The sequence below is a fragment of the Amphimedon queenslandica genome, unplaced genomic scaffold (genome assembly GCF_000090795.2).
Source record: "Amphimedon queenslandica unplaced genomic scaffold, v1.1 AMPQUscaffold_12222, whole genome shotgun sequence".
NCBI classification, from domain to species: domain Eukaryota; kingdom Metazoa; phylum Porifera; class Demospongiae; order Haplosclerida; family Niphatidae; genus Amphimedon; species Amphimedon queenslandica.
Genome location: NW_003547539.1, coordinates 3506 through 8342, shown reverse-complemented (window position 1 = coordinate 8342; position 4837 = coordinate 3506). Strand labels below are relative to the sequence as shown.

Sequence of the window (4837 nt, the reverse complement as noted above, 5' to 3'; positions counted from 1 at the left end):
TAATTCACTCAAATACACTAATACCTGTGCACTGAGATGACATAGATGCTGCTTTAGCTCTAGTATTCATTTGGGAATAGCCTACGTAACAGAACAATCATTGAGCCAGATGGATAGAAATATAGGAATCACTCTAAATTTTGCACACAAATAGAAGAACCACCCCTCTATGCAAAAACACTATGAGGGATCTTGTATATTAACTCAGTGTAGTTTCAAAAAATTATTTATACTAATAGGTGAAAAAACTGTAAATAACCTCAACACTGATTTACCATTTTAGAAGCAATTAACAAGTAGCAGTTAAACAATTTCTACATTAAATCCCTTACCTTATAGCCACAGAACACAGAGAAATTATCTGCACAAGAGAGAAACACTTTATGTGGTTGCTGCAGGCCGAAAGAAATCATTTAATTAACTATCAATAATTGACTTTTAATTTTAACCCTTTGACAAAAGAAATTTGAAACTTTAAAAAATCATAAATCTGAAACTACTGCTTTCCTAGCAATTTTACTTGAGCTGGAGTATTTATTCAGTTAGTTGAATAATTCGAGATACTTATTAGTTAAAATCTTTACATTAAAAATTTCACTTTAGACACCCTATGTATGTGACATAAACACAATTTGAGAAAAACCATTGTGAAGTTGTATTATTCCATAATGTTTGATAATTTTCTTAATAAATCCTATTGTAAAATTGAAAAAATTCCTATAAATAGAGAAATTATCATGGTATGGGTAACTAGCATTTCCTGCCGCGAACGGAAGTTTCCTATCCCTTTCATTTACTCTATTATCTATGGTCACACCCATTATTTGTATAGCCACACCCATTATTCATATTTTCACTGACTGATTAGTATTTGTTTATGTATCTAGAACTGGGAGATACTGAAACCAGGAGCAATACCTAATGAGGGACTGTGGTCTATGGAGAGATGTTATCATGCTAGTGCTATTATCAATGGTGACTCTACTTCACCTACACTAGTAGTGATTGGTGGAACAAAAAGGAATCAACTAGTTAATGAATGTTTGTTATTTGATAGTATCACTACTGGTCAGTACAGTTGTAGGAAGGTATGTGTGTGTATAGTACTGTAATGATGTGTGTGTGTATAGTTAGGTCAGTTGAGAGTATGACACTAGTACTGATGTATATTGATGATAGATTAGTAATTGTTAGTGTGTTCAGTAGATAACACTATCACTGATGAAACATTAACAATACAATAGAACCACCCACACATTTGATTAAAAATTACACTTTACGTGAACCAGCCTTAATGTGTGTGTGTGTGTGTGTGTACTATTAAAAAATTTCTTATTCTAATACCCTGTTCACACTACCCTTCAGAACTGTACTGGAACTGGGTTTTGGGGAAGTATAGTGTAGTTTTATAGCAAGTGTGAACATAACTGAACTGCACTGTAACCAAACCAAACCAGGCTAAAGTGGTGCACCAAAATAGGTGCTCTGAAATGGTGTAGTTAAGTTTTAAAGTGAAGTTGGTGTAGTTAAGTTGTGCAGTGTGAACTGCTACCAACATGGTTCTTTTATAACCAAACTAATCTAATTAGGTATAGTTCTGTAGGTAGTGTGAACACAGTATTAATATTGAGAGTTAAATTTGTACATATTTTGTTATTCTTCACATGATGTGAAATAAAATTTTTATTTTGTTTGTTGATGGTGAGGATTAGAATTGATTTTACAATTACAATAAATGTAACGATCATCTACATATGAAATGATACAATTTCTCATTTTATAAGTAACTGTATAAACATCATTTATCAGTAATTACTTGTATACTTCTCTTTATCTACAGATTCGTCTACCTGAATCTGTTACTGGCAGATACTATCACTCACTCACAGCAGTCACAATGTCACCACACTGTGTGTGGCTAGTAATTGTTGGAGGATGTAAAGAGTTTGAATGGAAAGATGTTGGAGGAGGAAAGAAGGAACCATGGATTACATACATCACTGATACTAATAGACTAATAATGATAATTGAATTAGGTAAGATAATATTAATCAATTGTAAGGATATGAGGATTAAATACATAATTACATTAAATAATGTGCCACTCATTTTTATAGTATGTACATTATTTGTAAATTTCAGTTCCTAATATGACATACATTTTCCATTCATTTTGTATACTGTACACACTACAATACCACTGTATGTGTGGGTGTGTATTTACAGCCACTATAAATGATACCATTAGTTTATAAGTTAAATATATTTATTTATAAATATATAATGTATCTTATTGTGTCTCAGTATATAGTGAAGCTGGTGAGTGGATAGTACAGTCAGTACTGGATGGTAATTATCCCACTAGTAAGAACTATCAAGAAAAGTATCAATCGTACAGCAAGACCAGAACATGGTGGATGGATCAGCTAATAGAAAATCCGACAGAGAGGGAAATGAAGCTTCAGAGATATATACAATCTTTACATGAAGACCTACAAGTGGCTCATGAGAGCAAAGTATCACTACAGGAGGCACTGGTTGAGGCCAATAAACAAGGTATATAGGATACTACACACACACACACACTTTAACTGTACTAACTGATTACTATTATGTAGTATTGTGTGGTTATTGGTAGTGTGAGTGTGTGTATTGGTACTGGTTTACATTATGATAGTTGCGGATTAGACAATGTTGAGTATGGAAATAGTATCCTGTACTCAATATAGGTCAAATTGTCCATGCATTAGAAATAATAAGATTCATTTAGAGTGAGCTCTGCATGCTTACCATATATGGTATGATTAGCAATAATCATAGTACATGTATTTATGGGCTACTGTACATGCAGTGCAAATTTGTATAAGCTAGAAATAATATTGAATATGATTATCTAATGGTTTGTACATTGGTTGAATTAGTCTTTGGTGTGTATATATTATCTGTATATTCTGTTGTGTTATTATGCATATACTGATTACTCTCTTCTTTTATAATATTATTCAGTTAAAGGTGATGACTTTATGAGGAGTGTATTAGAAGAGATGAGACAAGAAAAGGAAAAGTTGATTGAAGAGAAACAGATTATCACTGGTTAGTGTATCATCAGTACATAATATTAGATGAGAGAATATTCTATTAATGTATAGAGGATAATGAGAAACTGAAACTCAAAGTTAGCAATAATGAAGTATTTATAACTGAAATATTGAAAGAGAAGACACAAATAGAAGAGAAGAAACAGATTATTACTGGTTAGTGTATCATCAGCACATAAAAAATTGAGTTAATATTCTATTAATGTAGAAGATTATGAGAAACTGAAGCTCAAAATTGCCGAACTATTGGAAGAGAAGGAGGAACAATATCTCAAGGAGAAACAGATCATTATTGGTTAGTTAACTATACACACAGCATGTATTAGATGAGAGAATATGTTTATTGTGTAGACGACAATCAAAATCTCATTTCGGAGAAAGACAAAGTTATAGCCAAACTGACATCACAAGTAGAGGAACAATCACAGAATGAGAAACAGATCATTACTGGTTAGTGTATCATCATCAATCAATAATAACTATTAATTAGGGTGAGCCTGAGCTCGCCCCACATAAACGACACGAGTATGTTTGTTTGTTTGTTTGTTTGTACTGTACACGTACGTCACCCCTATTTATCCATATGAAAAAATTTCCACTTTTAAACTAGAAAGAATGTAAAACATTGAGGGGCTCCGCCTCCAGACCGCACCTCCCAGTCATGCCCAGACGTATGTTCAAGTTCTTGTAAGTAAGGGATTTGCCCAATAAACTTGATAATCTTCATTGAAAACGGGTGTGGTCACAATGAAATAAAAATTGCGGCTATCCAAACGGGAAACTCTTCAGCTTGCAAGTCACTATGGTCAACAAGATAAGACTGTACTGCTATCCAAATGCAGCAAGGAAGGTTAAGAAAACAGATATGCCATGTTTTTATTGATGTGACTAACTCTGATCAAGTGAATGTCAGTAACTCAGTCTGTATATACCTGACTGCACTTGGAGCACTACAAATAGCAAGAAGCCAAAAACTACTACATTGGTAGAGTTGCCTATCTAGCTATATCATCTGTGCAATGACTGCTTGTAGCTATCTTTAAGCTTGATAAGTGCTATAAGCAAGGTACTAACTTTCACTGCTCCAGAGATTACAAAAGGTAGATCATCAAGAACTGCATGATACATCAAGTTCTGAGCTGCATAGTCCACAAGCACAATCATGCATGAGTATTGTTAATCTGTCAAGATCTATTGTATATATGTATGACATTGATTTGCTTGCTAAGGCTCGCCCCTTCAATGTTTTACATTCATCTAGTATTCTATTAATTTATCTTGATAAATGTGATATCCTCAAACGCACAGCTCTACTTCATAGTCCTCCATTATCTTTGATTCCTTGTGCTTCACAAATTTTTGTGGGCAGAAATAATCAAGTTTAATAATTATTAATTGTAATAATTTTCGTGGGCAGAGAGCAAGAACAAATTATTTTCAACGTGATTTTTATTGCACAGCTATTTATACAAGTGAAAATTTCCCCTTTTACAGTAATCACTGAATTTGTATCATTAATAGGTACATTTAGATCTGATATTGCTCATAGAGTAATGACAGAAAATACTTCAATGATAAAGGAAAGACTTGATCTAAATACATTAGTAAATAAGCTACTTGAGAAGAGGATAATAAATGAAAGACAAAGGAATGAAATTACTGATCAACACTGTGGATTGACTGCTGATCAAAGAATGGACAAGCTACTTAGTTTAGTTAGAGCATCCATTCAAGTGAAT

At 33.1% G+C, this 4837-nt stretch overlaps 1 long non-coding RNA gene across 1 annotated transcript; it reads left to right on the top strand.

Annotated features, from left to right (window-relative positions):
- The first annotated feature begins 3501 nt into the window (after window positions 1-3501).
- LOC109588231 (uncharacterized) lies at window positions 3502-4744 on the top strand. The gene is made up of 2 exons (XR_002188032.1): window positions 3502-3548; window positions 4620-4744. It is a non-coding gene; the product is annotated as an uncharacterized LOC109588231 (long non-coding RNA).
- The last annotated feature ends 93 nt before the right edge of the window (window positions 4745-4837 follow it).